Here is a 19,563-nt window from a genome sequence, read left to right on the forward strand (position 1 = left end):
TTGAAAATTATTAATTTTACTAACCCTTTGATATGTCAGCAGAAGTGTTTATAATTAATTTATTTCTCATCTTAACAGTAGTTTAGAGACTTTATAAAGGCATACTTTATAAATTTATAAAAATACATATATTTTTTATATAAATGCCATTCTCTGACAACAGAATGTCTATAACTGTCTATCTTCTCATGTGAATCTGTCTTCTTGTTATGCTCATTTTCACAGTAGATTTATGGTAGTTAAAAAATTTAGAGGAAAATAAAGACAAAACATTGTAAAATCATTTATCAAAATTGTCATCGAATGTTATTAATCAGTTGTTTTTAAAAATAACATGTTTTATTAGTTAGAAATGTTATGTATTTAAGATATCTGGACAAGCATGAAAGAATGTCAGAAGAAGGAAAGTTTGATAGAAATTGGTGCCATAAAAAAGTCATTAAAACAATGACTTTCTTCTGAAAATATACTTTTCATATAAAATAAGGTTTAAGTTAATATAAATAAAAATAAATAATTTAAAGAAGTATCCACTTTAATTCCATTATAATACATATATATGTACATAAAACTCACATAAACAGGAGTTCTTTGAGATCCTCTATATTTTGTAAGACTAAAAATGTTATCCAACAACCAAAAACATTCTATAAAAGAACAGTAAAAATTTGTTTTCATAAATAACGTCTTAAAAATTCAGATTTCCTAGAAGTAAAAGCAAACTTCCACATCTATTTGTGTATGTTCTTGACAACATAGAAGTATGGACACCAGTTCCCTAGAAGTACAGTGACATACACATATAAATATTTTAAATGTTTTGTATCTATGCATATATATAACATATACTATAATACCCTGGTTTAAACATTATAAATATAAATGTATATTTTGCCTTTTGTGAATATGTATAAATATAACTAGTTCTTATGACTGTGTTATATTTTACAACAGTGAAATTGTTGCTTCAAACTTACTGCTATCATAGTAAGCACGCCAATAAACATTTTATCATAGTCACCCCACCACCATAACCATCAGTCTCCTCAGTTACCAATCCTATTGACTTACATGGCAGATTGTTTTCAGTGGAGACTAATCCTTTTCCTTGTACACCATATCCTACATATGCACATCATCTAGTACCTGTATTTTCCTTACACATTTTTTTGCTTAGCATTGCACACTTCAATTCTTTCTAAGTTATAGCAAGCCTCAGATTTTCATCTTTTGTGAATAATTGGATAGAATTCCATTGTGTATAAATACCACAATTACTTTATACATTCAGCAATTGTTGGGCACTTGGATTTTATCCAGTTCTTGGCTAGAGTAAATAATATTGTGATGAATATAGCTGTGCATATATTTTCCAATTAAAATTTTTACATACTTGAGGTAGATATTCAAAAGTAAAATTTGTGTACCATAGGCAAGTTTTATTATTTTATTTTGAGAACTGTATAGACTATTCTGAAGTTTATTTTGAAGAGAATAAACTCAACAGCAATGAATGACTTTCTTTTTTTACCCAAAACTCTGCAATCATTTTCTGGTTTTGTATTTGTTTATAGAAACCATTTTGTCTGGCTTGAGATGATTTATTCTTGTAACTTGATTTGTTTTTATTGATAAAGAGTGATGATGGATATATATACATTTACTCCCATATATTCATTCATTAACTTTTATTCAATTATTGATGGTTGTCTAGCTTTGATTTCGCTTTATATTAATCAACATTAACCTTTTGTCTGATGTAGACCAGGTAAATATTTTCTTAAAATTAACAGGCTATTTTATTTACTTTATGTATTTTACATTATAGAAGCTTAATAGTTTGATGCAGTTCCATTTATTTATTCTGCTGTTTATCTTTTATTTATTTATTTATATTTGGCAATGGCTCATATTGGTAGAAGGGCTCAGAAGAACTTAATGAGACCAAGATCTTGAAAACTTCTAAAAATGTGTTATTCAAAGTAATTCATAAAACAAATGATCAATATCTTAAATCCAATTCATAAATTTTATGAATTAAGAGTCTAATTTTATTTTTTAATGTTGACTATTTAATTTTTCCAGTATAATTCGTTGAATATTTTCTTCTTGCTCCACTTCATGCGTCTCACCCCTATATCAAAATGACCTTTCCACAGAGTTGTGTATGTATCTCTAGGTTCTCAGTTTTATTTTACTAATCTGAGATTCTTTGTTCCAGTACCAAGAAGCTTGATTGATTACTATTACTTTATTGTTTAAAGTTTGGAAATTAAATATCTTCCATCATTTTTATGAATCCACATGATTTTTTAAAATATTAATTTAACATTATTAAAATAACATTGTATTTGATATTTGTTATGCATTGTTTTTTTTGTTTTTTTTTTTTTTTTTTTTTTGGTTTTTGGGCCACACCCTGTGACGCTCAGGGGTTACTCCTGGCTATGCACTCAGAAGTCGCTCCTGGCTTGGGGGACCATATGGGACACCGGGGGATCGAACCGCGGTCCGTCCTAGGCTAGCGCAGGCAAGGCAGGCACCTTACCTCCAGCGCCACCGCCCGGCCCCAGTTATGCATTGTTTTAATAATTAAATAAAATTGAAAATTAAAGGGCCAGAAAGCTTTCAAGGTAATTATGAGACTTCAAGTTTGATTTCTGGCAGCCTGAATCCCTTTGCCATCAGATACTGATATGACCTGGTACCTCCAGCACCATTGGTCCTGAGCATCATCCTTTCATGAACGTGAGTACAAAACTATGACAGTCTTAGATGAGTAGCAGTGGAAGTGGTCCCAAGTTTCCTGGAGCAAGGATTAGCTGATGCTTTCATAAAATTTAGAAATTTTGAAAAATTTTAAAAATTGTAACTCATTGAGAAACTGGCACATATATTCAATTAATAAAGAATATAATGTGCAAGTTTTATAGATGTCTAATTATGCATGGTTTCAAAAATGTTATAAAATACTATTCATTTTATTACCATAAATCATAATTGTATCGATATAATAGAGATACATGAATACATTTTGACAATGAGCTGACAAAAGTAATTGTACATTAAAAAACATTTATATCTAACTGAATTAATTTATACACAATAATTTAGTAGTGAATTTTTAAATTTTAGTAGTAAATTTTTAAATCTATCTTGATATCCTTTAGTGTCCCCTTAAGTTTAATAATTATTGGCAAAAATGTCTCCATTTTCTAAGCTGGTGTCCCAGTTTAAATTGCCACTGTTACTTACTTTGACTAATGCTAACAATCTCCTAATTGGTCTTTATGCTTTCATTTTTGGCCCCCTTTCAATCAATTTTCTACTCGGCAGCCAGACTGATCTTAAATTATAATCAAACTGCTAATCTGTTCAGGACACTTAAGTGGATTCTCATCACACTTATAATAATACCAAAAATTCCTGTCAAGGACTGACCAACCATGCAGGATTGACTTCTGCCTATTTCTTCCACCTCACAAGTTACTCCTTGTTCCCACACTGCTACTACAACCATAAACATCTTTCAGTCCTTTGAAACTTGGACGCTCTTAATCAGAGAATAAAGAACCATATCCTATCTTTTGTGCTGAAGCACTTTTTTTCTTTACTCTTCATATTCCAACAATTAATTACTACTTACACATATCTATTCAAAGTAGAAAGTCTAGAAAGTAGACTGATATTTCACTTTTAATGTTTTTTAAGAACATATAATAAATTTTATTCAAATTTTAATAAATATAGCACTTCATCCACATATATATTCATTATTTTATATGCAGAGTACATTTATTTTGTAATGTAGCATGTGATACATATTTTGTTAAATATTAAAAGCAAAAATAGTTTTTTATCAAAGGATTGATGATATGCTTGATTCATATATTTCTTGGCTCTAAGACTGTTACTTTCTGCCTTTCCTTTTTCCTTTTCTCCACTTTCATATTTCTTTTAAAAAATCTTTTTACCTTATATATTTTTAAGAACCATACTTGATTATGTAATATGTTGGACACCTTTGTGCTTGTGACTCTAAAGCAGTAATTAAGAAATTAGAATCATAATTTAATATACTTTATCACAGAGTATTCTATGCTACTCAATACCCCAAAAGGGATTCATTACATATCCCAAATTCTTCAAAAAATATAATATCTTTTCTTGGCTTTTGTTTTTTTGGGGGCCACATCCGGTGGGTTACTCCTAGCTATGTGATCAGAAATCGCTCTTCGCTTCCGGGACCATATGGAGCGCTGGGTGGGTCAAACTGCGTTCTGACCTAGGTTAGTAAGTGCAAGGCAAACGCCCTACCACCCGTGCCACCACTCCAGTCCCAGTATTGGCTGTTTTTTATTCATTAGCTTCCTAGATCCTGTTTGTTATGTCATCTTCATATATAGAAGTATTTTTGCCATCTGGGTCTTCCTGAGTATTAGTATATTTTATGTATTATTTAGATAAAATATAATCAAGGATCCTTCAATATATAAACTATTATAATAAACAGATACATTCAAATATTATCTCATATACTCTTACTTTTAACTATCTACTGATAATCTTGTCCTAATTATAGGACATACCAGTCACACCAGTAGCAATTGTTAATACTAAAAGCTTGAATTTACTTCAATGAAATTCTTCTTTACATGACCAAGTTGCTGTTCTGTTTGTAGATGTTCCTAATGTCAAGATAATGGAATCCAATTTGACTTCCAAATTTCACAGTCTCTACTGTAAAATTCATCCTATGCCCATAAGCATGGGCACACATGTAAATGAGCCCTAACTAATGGAATGTAGTCATTTTGGAGCTAATTCTTTCCTCAAAATAGAAGATGATACAAAAGATTTAGGTGTCTTGAGCGATCATAACACAATATAGAATAGTTATTTGCTAAAAAGCAGGGTTGGGTGCCAGAGAGATAGCACAAGGGGAGGGCGTTTGTCTTGTGCACTGCTGACCTGAGATGAACCAAGATTCAATTTCTGGCATCCCATATGGACCCCTGAGTCTGTCGGAAGTGATTCCTAAGGCAAAGCCAGGAGTAACCCCTGAGTGCTGCTGGGTTTAGCCCAAAACCCAAATAAAAAAAAATAAAAATAACAAATAAATAAACAAACAGAGGTACACTGTCAGGCAAAAAATAATGACTATAATTTCTCTTCATCATTTCCCCTTTTTCTGCTTTTATTTATTTTGATTTAATTTTCACCATCTTTGGAAACATTTAATGAAGACCTCATATTTACTCACCAAGTACAATCTTCAACAGCTTTCCTGTAGTCTACTGAAGTGTGAAAAAAAGGAAAAGAAGCATATATGTCAAAATGATGGTGCCTCATCAACAAAGAAAATTCTTTTTACTCAGGTATTGAATTCTTTTTTTTTATTTTGGTTTTTGGGCCACACCCATTTGACTCTCAGGGCTTACTCCTGGCTATGCACTCAGAAATCGCCCCTGGCTTGGGGGGACCATATGGGACACCGGGGGATCGAACTGCGGTCCTTTCTTGGCTAGTGCTTGCAAGGCAGACACCTTACCTCTAGCACCACCTTCCCGGCCCCAGGTATTGAATTCTTAAAGCGGGTATAAATAGTATGATAAAATGTTATAGATTATACATTTAACATAGAATTATTGATTCAGAATGTCAACTATAATATATATTTCATTATCACCTTAATGTTTCACTTTTTTGAAAATGATTCTTAAACTATTCTATTTGCATTCAATAGCATTCTCTCTCTCTCTTTTTTTTTGTTCTCTTTTATTTTTTGTTCATTGGTTCTGTTCTGTTATGTTTTGTTTTGCTCGGGGGCCACACCCAGTGACTGTCAGGGATTACTCCTAGCTCTGCACTAAGAAATCCCTCCTGGGGCAGGAGTGGTGGAGCAAGGGGTAGGGGTAAGGTGTTTGCTTTGCCTGTGCTAGCCTAGGATGGACCGGGCTATGGTTCGATTCCCCAGCATCCCAGATCGTCCCCCAAGCAGTAGCAATTTCTGAGCACATAGCCAGAAGGAACCCCTGAGCATCACATCACAGGGTGTGGCCCATAAACCAAACCAAATAAAATAAAATAAAGCAGTGCAATAAAATTACTGTGTCAGAAATCTTAGAACAACTTCAGGGACAAATTAAATTATGCCTGATATATCATACTTCTGGGGAAGAAAAATAAAGGTAAAGGTTTTTTATGTTTTAAATGTCTTTCAGTATTGGGGTTAAACACAGGGCTTCATCCATGTAAAACTGTCATTTTATCACTGTTTTAGTGCACTGTATATACCCAATCATTCCATAAAAATTCTACTTTAAGGAAGTTTTTTATTCTTCCATTAAGTAAATGCTTCAAAAGTGCTAGATTAGATTTCCTTCAATTTTGAAAATAATTCAATTATAAAAAGGGCATATGAGATACTCAATACAATACTTCGCCTTCCCTGCATGACAGGGATATATTATTCATAATATAAGGCTATGCTTGTCCTTATATAGTGCCTGACGAGATATGCCAGTGATATTCCACGATAGTAAAGACACATAACCTTCCAGGCTGTCAAAATTATAATTGCAAATCCAAACATTTCAAGTTAGGAATGAATACTTAAAATGAGGACCCAGAGAGGCCCGAGCACCTGTAATGAGTTCCACTGTCATTATTGAGTTTCCATACGAAACTATTTGTGTACAAACATCTAAGAAGTCTTGCTTTTCATTTTTAATCCACATAAAAGAAAACATATTTTAAAGAACAGAGGATGCTGCAGGCATCTTGCATCTCATCAACTCTAGTGGGGGAAATATTCTTCATGAGAGGAAAGTGGGTGATCACGAGCGGTAGGACGGAATACGAAATATGAAATAATGAACCCACACATAAGTAAGTATGTGGGACAACACGTTTTCTGGCAAGTGTGTGACAAGTTTAATTTTTTAAGCAGGGAGATTTTATAAGGGGTAAAGCAATAATAGGTATTGAGAAGAATGTTTACAATTACAAAGCAGAGTTTAACAGTAAACAATACATTAATCTATGGGTGTGAGTGGTAAGAATTCTGAGTTAGAGAGGAGAAGGTCACAACTCAAGGCAGCTCTTAGCAAACTAAATTCAGATACAAAATAAGGGATTATTAAGTTGTGAAAAAAATCTAGGAACACAATCTTCACTGGGTTGGGCTCTATTATTTTAAAGATCAAGTGAAAGAAAGAGCTAAATCCACTAAGTGTAGTTCCCATTTCCTGGGACGAGTCAATAGCCCAGGATCTGCATTCTGGCTACGCCCTTCATTACCAGAAACTGAGGCTGCACGGACATATATGAAAAAGAGAAAAATATTGTATTTGATTTTGGTGCTAAATATTATCCAGAAAAGGGGTTTTCTTAGTAATCTGTGGTGCTGAGCCAAAGAATTTGATTGAGGCCATATTTTGGCCTTGGATTTTACAAGGGAGAGATAGCCAAATGTGACAGACTCTGTAATGTCGATCCCATAGCATGAATTGATGACTTTGGGGATTCCTCAACTATCCAAGCAGAGGAACAAATGGCCACAGCGGGCCTTTCGAGGAACCCTGTAGGGGTTATTTTAGTTCTCCACACCAGGGAAATCCAGGGATATATCTGGTGGGCCTCCTGAGTTTCCCTTAAAGTGAGATGTCTATGCATGGCGTGGCAAGACGATATGTATATACAGTATATATATATATAATTATATATATGTACATATATATAATTATATATATGTATATAATTATATACATATATTGCTAGATCTACACCAATATTCTTTAGAAAAGAATAATAATTTATGATTTTTGTATTACCTTTATCATCTTAGACTCAGACATTTCTGTACCTCATTTTTTTTTAGGATATTGTACCTTCTTATTAAGTAAAGTTTTGTTCTTTTTTTTTAATTTTTATTTTGATCATAGTGGTTTACATAGTGTTGACAATAATATTTTAGGTACATATTTACATATGTACCTCATTTTTTACCACCCTACATCAGACCATAATACCTGTTTTCTTTTATATTTACAGATTTGATTCAGTAGCTATATTTTTCAGCATGCTTACAAATTATTAACAGTACTTTGTATGCAAAATTATTGTCAATAAAATCCTTTCATCTCTCAAACAATGAGTCATAACCAATAGCACTTATTACCATTTAAGTAATGGATGCAGGAACTATAGATCAATTAAGCTGCTTGACTTGCCTGCTGTTGACAAGGGTTGGAATCCCAGCATTGAAGAGGTCACATACAGTCCTGTATAGAGCAGTTCTTTATGGAAGAGTCCTTTACAGGGCATGGCCTCACCCACAAATATTTAAACAATGGGTGCAAAGTAAAAACAGGCACATTGCACATTTCCTAGACATGTAGATTCACTAAAAATGCAAATACCTGTAAAATAAATCTGTGGTTCACAGTTGACTGTTTCAGTAGTCTGAATGATCAAATGCTTCAGGCCTTAATAGAGGACATAAACCATAAAAAAGGGTAAATTGGATTGTCTTATCAAGACATTTTAATAATTCAAACTGAATATGGTATCTAGTACGTAGGAGAACCGAGGTGTCAAATTAGGGTATCGAAACCCAATCTATAACTAGCTAGACACAGAGGGGACCCACTTATCCTAGCAGCCTGGGTGTCAAAGGAAGGGGATATGGAATGCATGTTGGGAACAGGGGTGGAGGGAAGACAACACTTGTGGTGGTAATGCCTCTGATTCATTATCACTATGTTCCTAAAATATTACTGTGAAAATAAAAATTATTTAAATAAAAAATAAAATAAAGGGCCGGGCGGTGGCGCTGGAGGTAAGGTGCCTGCCTTGCCTGCGCTAGCCTAGGACGGACCGCGGTTCGATCCCCGGTGTCCCATATGGTCCCCCAAGCAGCCAGGAGCAACTTCTGAGCGCATAGCCAGGAGTAACCCCTGAGCGTCACAGGGTGTGGCCCAAAAAAAAAAAATAAATAAAATAAAATAAAATAAAGAGATTTAGTTAAAAATGCAAAGAACTTGATAAGCTCTACCTGTGTCTTGTATATTTTGGATAGTAATATATTATCAGATGCATATTGGTAAATGTTTCTCCCATTTTATGGGTAGTCCTTGTATTCTAATGAGCATTTTCTTTGAGTGAAATCTTCTTAATTTAATATAATCTCATTTGTTTATCTTTGCTTCTATTTCCTCACCAGTGATTTTTCTCCCACAAACACACCTTTAACTTCACTGTCATGAAGTGGTCTACCTACATTTTTCTCTATTTATCTTAGGATTTCATGTCTGATTTTCATTCCATTTTGATTTTATTTTTCTTGCAGTCTTCAAGTGAGATCTGAGTTCAAGTTTTTAGCATGTATTGACCAGTTTTCCCAACACCACTTGTTGAAGAGGCTTTCCTTTGCTCCACTTCTTATTTCTTGACCCTTTATAAAAGTTTATTTGATCATATACCTGAGGGTCATTCTAAGAATATTCAAGTCTATTAATTTGATCTGAGGGTCTATTATTTCTCTATCATGCTGTTTTAATAACTACTGCTTTATAATACAGTTTAAATTTGAGAAAGTGATGCCTCTCTTCTTTTCCCCAAGGATTGTTGTACCAGGATAACATTTTATCTGTACAGTCATTTAAAAATTATTATTAATGATGTAAAACCATCTAACCCCATACAAAATGGGGAAAAGAAATGAGCAGACATTTCCTCAAAGAAGAAATTCAAATGACCAAAACACTTGAAAAAATTATCAGAGAGAGCTAATTGAAAACAACACTAAATACCATCTCATATCACAGAGACTGGCACTTCTTACAAAGTATTCATGGTATTTAAATGAAGTTATTAATAAAAATGTATCTTTCATCTATCATCCTGAACCAAAGGTATTTATTTATTTTGTTTTTGTTTTTGGGTCACACCCGGCAGTGCTCAGGGGTTACTCCTGGCTATATGCTCAGAAATTGCTCCTGGCAGGCTCAGGGGACCATATGGAATGCCGGGATTTGAACCACTGCCCTTCTGGGTCTAAGACAAACGCCTTACCACTGTGCTATCTCTCCGGCCCCCAAAGGTAATTCTTAGGTCATAGTAGATATATAATGCTATAATCTTATATAACATTAAAAGTAAGTATTTTAAGTGTACTTTGTCATTTTATTTAGTTAAATAAATGTATAAATATTTTGAAAGTTATTTAATAATCGTTTAGTATAATTAATAACTATTAAGAAATGATCCTTAAATATTTTAATGTGGGCTGGAGAGATAGCATGGAGGTAAGGCCTTGCATACAGTGGTTCAAATCCCGGCATCCCAAATGGTCTCCCGAGCCTGCCAGGAATGATTTCTGAGCGTAGAGCCAGGAGTAACTCCTGAGCACTGCCGGGTATGACCCAAAAACAGAAACCAAAAATTTTTTAAATGTGAAATATAATTAAACAACGTGGCGAGTTAATTAAATTGTACCAATTGGTTTTATGACTTTAATTCCAAATTACCCTATAACCCTAAGATTGACCCAGGACAGACCTCAGTTTGATCCTCCGCGTCCCATATGGTCTCTGAAGCCAGAAGCGATTTCTGAGCACATGGCCAGGAGTAAACTCTGAGCATCACCAGGTGTGACCCAAAAATCAGAAGCAAAGAGAGAAAACAAAATAAAAGAAATAAATTATGAACTCTATCAAATATTTCAAGGTATTGTCATCTACGAATGATGACATGTTTAGGAGTGCTCTTATGAGCATGCTTATTTAGTCTTGAAGATGTGACCACAATGTTATAACAGGGTGATTGGCAGTATGAAATGCAAATGAAAACTTATAAAGAAGATAAGAATGAATTCTTGGCCTGAGTGTTGCCTTGCATTCTGCCAATCTGGGTTTGATTTCCCCATCCCAAAAGGTCTCCAGAGCCTGCCAGGAGGAATTTCTGAGAGCAGAACCAGGACCATTTGGTGTGCTTCCTCACAAAAAATGAATGAACCTCTTTTGGCTACAGTGTACCCGGGGGCATCAATAAATGAGATTTCAATTAAATTATTACTAATTTCCGGAAGAGCATTAAGGCATACTATTATCATATAATCTTAATAGAAATACATATGTAAATTTATGAAAATGCTGAATATTTGGTCTACACAGAAGTGGAGACACAGTAGAAAAAATCAGTATGACTTTGACTTTGTATTATAGGCATTTAGTGACAGTGAATTAGGACCTTTCCCACCACCAATGTCTCTTTTTATGGTTCCAGAGAAAGTTCTGCTCTGTCACGGTTGTCAAGTCAGTCATCTGAAGTTAGAAATCTTGGTAAGCAATGCACAAAAAGTATTTGCATTCTTTTGTTCATTACAACACTATTGAAAATAACCCAAAAGCCTAAGAACAGATGAGTAGATAAAGAAACTGTGGTACATCTATTCAATAAAAAATGTCATGCAGCTGTTAAGAAAAATGAAGCCATGAAATTTTTTAATGCATGGGTTGATATAGAACATATAATGCTAAGAAAAATGAGTCAGAAGAAGAGGGATAGACATAGGTAGTATGGTAACATTATCCCTAGATGTCAGATATGAGGACCCAGAGGACTGGTTCACTGGAGAGAGCTTGCCACAAAGATTAGGCAGAGAAGGAACCACCATGACAATGATGGTTGAAAATGACCATCCTGGGCAAGAATTAGTTGATAAAAAGAAATAAAGTGATTTGCATGATGCCCCTTCCAGAACAATATTGCAAATCACAGTGTCTAAAAGTAAAAGAGAAAAAGACAGAGAGACATAAAGAAACAGGAGACACTGGTGACAGGAAATGTGCACTGGTGATAGGTGTTGGACTCTGGCTGAGATTCAGTCATGAATAAGTCGCAATCTGTGCATCTCATATGATTCAATTAAAATATTTATAAAAATATTAAATTTAACAAAATATGTGCTATTATATGTAGAATTTAAAGAAACAAATAAATGGACTCAAAATATTAGAATGATAAATTTTAGAGACAGAAGTGGAGGGAAAATAGAGAGAACCTTATTCGTACACCTACCTTTTGTGTTGTAAAATAAATTTGAAGTTTTGACCACCTTCATGCTCTAAGAAGTTCATATTTGATAATAGTATTTATATGTGTAAATAAAATTTGTTAGTAAAATAAAACCTTATATTTTATCCTTTTAAAAAGGAAGAAAATAAAACCTATGGAGTATGATGAATAGTTAATCTGATAATAAGAATTCTTCACATACATATAGAATACATCTGCATATAAATATCCAATTTTTGTCTTGTTTAATTTAAGCTCAGAGTGATTTTATTGTTAATTACTTTAGATTTGTTTTCCCAGTCATAGTCTAAAAATTTTACTTATGATATAATACTTTTCCAAAGAGCCCATTCTTATAATTTTCTTGAAGTCTGTATTAATGATAATTTTATTTTCATCATTATTATTATTAACCTCTTACTAGTCCATATTTAATAGTTGAAATTTATTGCAGTAATGTTTACAGAGAACAAAGAAGAATATACATAGAGGTTTTAGTATCCCCTGCAGTTTCAGGCATTTGGGATCTTGAAGCCCATTCCTCACAGGTAATAGAATTGCTGCACACCACACTAGAACACAAAAAATAAGACCAAAATATATACTTTGTGATATACTGGAGAGTGAATGATAATAATGCTTCTGAGAAGTCTAATAAGCAGAGTCAATCTTAATGACTCCTTTCCTGGACACTTGTGAATGTTTTTTTATTTCTAGTGTCCAAACCTGGTGACACTCAGAGGTGACTCCTGGTTATACGCTCAGAAATTGATCCTGGCTTGAGGGACCATATGGGACGCTGCGGATCGAACCAGGTTTGTCCTGGGTTAGCTGCATGAAAGGGAACCCCCTGCTGCTGTGCTATTGCTCTGGCCCCATTCATGCAGGTTCTGAACATTAAGTTACTTTCTTGGACTGCCACATAAACTTTAATAGTGGGTTATAAACAAAGACTTTCAAACATACTTGGCCTACGGGCCACTCACTATTCAGAAGCAAAGGCTTTTCTCAGCACCCACCCTGCGAAGGTGTGCTTGAGTGAACAAACAGATATTTCTTCCCCTACCTACACACACCCAGCAGAATCAGCTCCAATATCACGATTGCTACAGAATTCACCACCCCGAGCCCCTAAAGCACAGTAGAGCTCACTTGGTGAAGCAATTGTTCTAGAGTATACTGGGAATTTTTTAGGGAGCCCAGAGAATCGCTTCAGTAGTTTAATGTTCTATTTTTACCTTTTTATTTTCAAGGTTGATCATTGAAAACGGTTTTACACAGGCAATTAATGCCTTTTCCCTCTGAATTACATAAACAGCTCTAGAATATTCTCCTTTCCTGCCTGCGTATTTCTAAAAAATTTCTTCACGCCCCGGAATCCTGAGAGTGCAGTGGCTGTTAGTCGAGGTTGATGAGTAGAAAGAGACAGAATAGGCAGCTCTTACCATCACTGCCTGGTCTTGGAGAAAAGAAAGGCCGTGTTGCTGACAACTGTTAAGAGGACCAAACAACATGACTCAAACTGGCAGGACCTCAGTAACCTGCCTTCCTATCCAATATCTTTTTGTGGCTGGAATAATTAAAACCCAGGAGAGAACCAGCAGGATGGATTACAGGACTTGGTAATGACCGTCTTGTTTCAACAAATTCATATAGCAGTTCTTGAATTTTAAAAGTGCTGTGAAAATCGATTTGTTAGCTGATAAAAGGTGAATAGTAATTAGTTTATAATAAAAGCCTGTTTTCAATGTTGGCTGGTGTGATGGGATAGAGGAGGCATAATAGAATTTGAGAAGACAAACAGGCAAGTAAGCTCAATTGTACGAATTCAGCAAAGATATTAAAGCTAACCTTATCAGAAGAATCAATGTTCAGATTTTAGCTCCATCCAAGTGAGGGGTCATTTTCTCTCAAACTTTTTATTTGTCCTGATTCATAAAGCATTACATCAGGCCCTATTTTTCGTATAGATTTATTTGTTTCATCAAGTGATTTTTTATGTTAAAAATGTTCTAGAAATATCTGCAAATAAACAAGTTTCCAGAAAGCTGCAGGAAAATATTTTAATACTAATGATAACATATTTATTGTCAATAAAAATATCATTTTTCTCATGAACAAATCCAAGGATTCAACTCACATAATATGACACAGGATTTTTGCCTTGTGTGATCGCTGACATATCCATTGCCTTCACACAACTTCTACATCTGGACATGAAAATCCCTAAACAATATCATGCCAAGCACTGTTAGATGAGAGCCACACACACAACAATAAGAGGAAAAAGAAAACAAATATAAGGTATCAGAAGGTCAAGAACTTATTCAAGTTTCTTCTAATAATTACCACAAGAGCCAGCATTTTGAAACAGCATACTGATGCCAAAGTTCACACATTTTTGTAATACCATGTCATATCTCTGAAATAATGAGGTACTTAAATTCCATGTGAAATTATCTAGACTTACATAAAGCTTAGAAAGCATCTGAATTATCACAGAATCTGGTAGGGTTATATCTTTTGAACCTTCATAAAGATGTTGGAAGGATTTATGAAGGATGATTAGCCATGCACTCTGGAGGAAGATCCATACATATTTCATTAAACAATTATCTTAAACATAAGTACATATTGTAAATTGTGACGGTAACACAGAAGGATTGTTTCAATGGCCCATTGGGATCTAAGAAATTGGCAGTGACTATAAGGAGGAAAATGCTGAGCCTGGCAAAGACTGTTGTTTCTAGTAGATGTGGTAGCAGTCAGCAGATTTATTGTGCTCTCTAGTATAAGTAGTTAAATGGAGAAAATCGCATCAAATGATGATATTAGAACTTACGGGCTCTCTGGATACATGGTATATCCGAAGGAAGTAAAGGGAACAGCAGGGATTTGGACTTAAAAATACAGAATAACTGTATGGTAGATGAGAGGTCCCTCACAAGTACAAATAAATGATGTATTAAGTTTCTGGACATACTAAGGATCATTTATAAGGAAGCCAATGTTCCTACTGGGTTGTTAGGAAAATAGCCAATGGAAAACCTGAGCTGCAATGATATTCAGAATATCAGTCTTATAAAATCAGGAAAAAAGGTTGCATATGATATACATTCATAGTTAATGAAGTATAGTTGATATTAGATTTTATTATAATATATTATATTATATTACGTTATATTATTATAATATAATATAATATAATATTATATTATTATATTTATTATGTTATATTATATTATATTATATTATTATATTTATTGCATTATAAATTCAAAACTTATATTATTTATTTTATTATTTTATTTCTTTTTTTGCATTGTATTATATTAGTGGACAAAAGGCAACCAAAATTTGGAGATTGGGGCATTCAATTGTCTTCATACCATTTCATATTGACTTCTGAAATAAGATTTCATTATGACTTTTTCTTGGCTACTGAATTCTGGTATAATTATCAATTCTTTAGATATGTTATTATTTTCTATCACTTTATGATCATATCACTTGGATGATTTTAATATCTCTGCACTGGTTTTAATGTAGACATTACACTGTATTTTAAGAGGCAGTATTATTTTTGAGCTTACATAGAGAAAAAAATCCATTTTCCTTTTACATACCCTCTTTAAGTCTTTCATGCCTTTGGGCAAACTTATCCAATATCATCTGAAGAGAACAAAGAGTTTGTATATTCAATGCTTCATTCTTTCTCACAATAAGTTAATATATGGAATTACAAACATGAAAGACCCCATCCATTCACTAGGAACAATATCTGTATATGGCAACTGTAAATATTCTTTCTTGTTTTTCCTTCATTATCTTCAAAATCCTCAGCAGGATAAAACTTACTTGCTTTTCTAATGAGTATAAATATTCACACTATGAATTGTAGCTTGATTGAGGTGAAGGTAGCTTCACTTCTATTTATCCTATTTAATATAGTTCAGGGTATGAGCTGCAAATTTCTCATTAGTGAAAGTTATATTGTCTCAATATTTCACTTGGAAATAAGCAAAAGATACCTCTGAAGTAAATGTATATTGATGAATTAAGTTGGAAGACAAAATAATCTAAATTAAATCCTGGTAATGTAACTTCTCAATTTAAGAAAGACAACATAGCAATATTATATAGTAATATAATATTTTGGAATTTTTAACCATTTTTATATAAAACTTTTTCAACATTTTATCACAACACCGTGTTTTAATAAACAAATATTATTAGTTTAACTTCATATAAAATAAAAGAAACAAGGAACTAATAATGCATGTGTCAGGGGCAGCTCCTGTTTTTTGTTCAATGTACTGCATTGTATTCATACTTTATTTTAATTTCAGTTTAAGTATATGCTATGTATTTTCTTTATAACTCTCTCTTTGCATGGCAAGTCCGAAAAATATTTGAAATTACAAAAAAATATTGGGGAGATTACCAGTGAAGTCTCTAAAGAAGAAGGTAGAAATATTTAATATAGATAATTATGCAAACAAGATTTTCATATAAAGTTTTAATAAAATTAGGTTTAGCAAAATCTCTAGGGATGAAGTCCTAAGGAGTTTATCAAGATGAGCATTCAACTGAGGAAAATTGAGCTTAAGGCTAAATTGATTTAAGGGTGAAAATGTTGCTGTTATCAGGGATCTATTGGAAAGCGATGGACTTTTTTGGGGGGGATAAAATATTTGTACACATTTGAAGAAGCTCATCTTATTTTTGAAGCTTAGAGTTAAACTTCAAGCATTTTAATAAAATGGGTCAGTTTGCAGCACAACTAAAGAGCAAAAAATAAGTCTATTTTATTCAACCTGTGAATACTTTCTAGTGGGGAAGGGGTCATTTTTATTAGATCCACATCAAATGAATGATGATTTTTACTGGCAAATAATTAAAATACTGTCCTGTCATTTATGTAAACCTTAATAATAAATTTTACATATAATTAAAAGTACGTGTTAGTTATTTTTGGTTTGTTTAGTATGCTACCATCAAACGATAATTTAAACTTGAGTGAGAATATTTGAATGAATAAACTCTATTAAATTTCTCTTATCTCATATACAAGATGAATAGCAACATGTATGATAAATTTTCTGAATATGAAAAATACAACTAAATTAATAGCATTATCTGGCTTTCATGAATTATAACTTATAACAGAGATTATAAATAAAATATTTCCAAATATATAATAACGCATTTATCATCATTTCTAATATATAAAAATAAATTTAAGAATATAGTATAATCATGTCCTTGTGACAAAAACAAAACAAAATAAATAGAAACATTTCAAAATCAAAGGCCAGTGCTTTTCATTTACTTAATTTACTCTGATCTCTTTGTATTGAATTGGAGACAATTTAGTTCAATTAAATCAAATTAGTACTTCTTAAATCAAAGATAAATTATTTTAAAAAGAAAGAACAAGCAAGAGTTTAGGAAGAATAATTTGAATGAATACATTTTGACACCAATATGCATTAAAGATCTTAAGATACACATAATGAAATCTGGTTTAAAAATACTTCAGATTAAATTACATAACAAAAGACTATTTGACTATATCACCATTACTTTTTTTTTATCATTTGTAATAGCAAAATAAATAAATAAATAAATAAATAAATAAATAGGTTTTTTCTTCAGCAGGAGAAGTTTCTCCCTGAATAGATGTGCTGTAATCAAGACCAGGGGTGGTGGGAAAAGGTATGATCAGCAATCAGAAGAGAAAAGTTGATAGAAGTTGCCTCCCACCTTAGAGGAGAAGCTATGTCTTACCTTAACATTCGAACACACAGTCATTTTTGTTATTTTTTCTTCTCCTTAGTGCGTTCTTCATGTTTCTATACAAGAGTACTGCTAAAAAACTAAAAGCAGCATTTCACAGAGTGCGTAAATTCCTTTCCTTGATGGCTCCATAATAATTCAGGTTGATTGGTAGGAGCCTTAGATATGACTGTGGGTAACATCTATTTGAAGAGAGTAGACTTGAACAGGACACTAGCAGTTGTTTTTACAAAAAAGGGGTAGTAGACCAAATAAGTTTGGGAACCTCTGCGGTTTATAATATATCTGCTGTCAACATCAGAGATACTGGACAACTGGCTATATTGTAGGTCTCAATGACTGTTTTCTCAACTTGAAGTTCTATAAATTATATTCTAACAGACATACCTTTCTTGGTTTCAGTAATTCTAAGTTATAATCAAATGTAAGAGCCACTGAACACCTATAGAAGATACACTGGATGTTGCTTTCATGCAAAGAAATGAAATAAAAGTTTGATTCACTGCTGTCTACTCCAGTATTATTCATATCATTTTTGATATGAAAAATAAGAGAATCTATTGAATTTGGCTCTATTTCTCTGATTTTTCTCTCTAGACACAATCAGTGATAATTTACTAATTAATTAATAATTAAAGATCCTGATTGTTCCTATGCCCATCAGATATAAATAAATAAAATTTATTTCTTTTGACCAAGAATATATTTGAGGATAAATGGCAGTATTTTTGGAATTAGTTTATGTTGTGAGGTAAATCAAACAAGTCTAGGTACATCCAACTAATTTTATTACCTTTGAAATGTACCCTATCTTGATAAGGGCAAAATACTTCTTTGCTCAAGGTTGCTGTGATTAGTTTTCCTCAAGGAATAGGATTTAAATCATGATCATAGGAAATAAGTGCTTTGTTTGATTATTTTGTACTCAATGGAGATATTCTTGATCTAAACAAAGCAGTTTTCAAATGGCGGGTAGCCATGGCTGGCAAGGAGACAGAAGTTGAATTGGGGTGCTCAAGTTTCATTCATTGTTTTCAATCTCTACTCACATTTTTATTATTCCATTAGAATGTAGTGATTAGTATGTATTCCAAGTACATAAAGTAGAATTTCTTTAAATGTGTGGTCAAAACCCTAAAAGTTCTTTTTTTCAGTAAAAATATTTTCTGTTTTTAACCCAAGCACACATAGTTATGGACTAAATTATAGGTATCCAGAAATTAGTAAGTAAAAATTCTCATAAAACAAAGTTGCACTAATGGTAAAACACATAAAGTGATTCTAATGTTGTCAGAGTGACATGGACTTAGGCAAAAAGTCTTGATATATATATATATATAGTTATTATATAGTTGTTATGCCAAAGTGATAAATATATCAAGTCATGAAACAGTCCAAATTAAAGAATGACAAAGAACAGTCGATACAGTAGACTGTGTGAGAATGATAGGATTCTAGAACCTAATCAGGGGAAGCCATTCAGTCATCCTTTAATGATTATAATTGAATAGAAGTAAAATTAAGCCATAATTTTTTTTAAAAAAGGGGCCCGGAGAGATAGCACAGCGGCGTTTGCCTTGCAAGCAGCCGATCCAGGACCAAAGGTGGTTGGTTCGAATCCCGGTGTCCCATATGGTCCCCTGTGCCTGCCAGGAGCTATTTCTGAGCAGACGGCCAGGAGTA

This window comes from Suncus etruscus, chromosome 3 (genome assembly GCF_024139225.1).
Source record: "Suncus etruscus isolate mSunEtr1 chromosome 3, mSunEtr1.pri.cur, whole genome shotgun sequence".
In the NCBI taxonomy this organism is placed as follows: Eukaryota; Metazoa; Chordata; class Mammalia; order Eulipotyphla; family Soricidae; genus Suncus; species Suncus etruscus.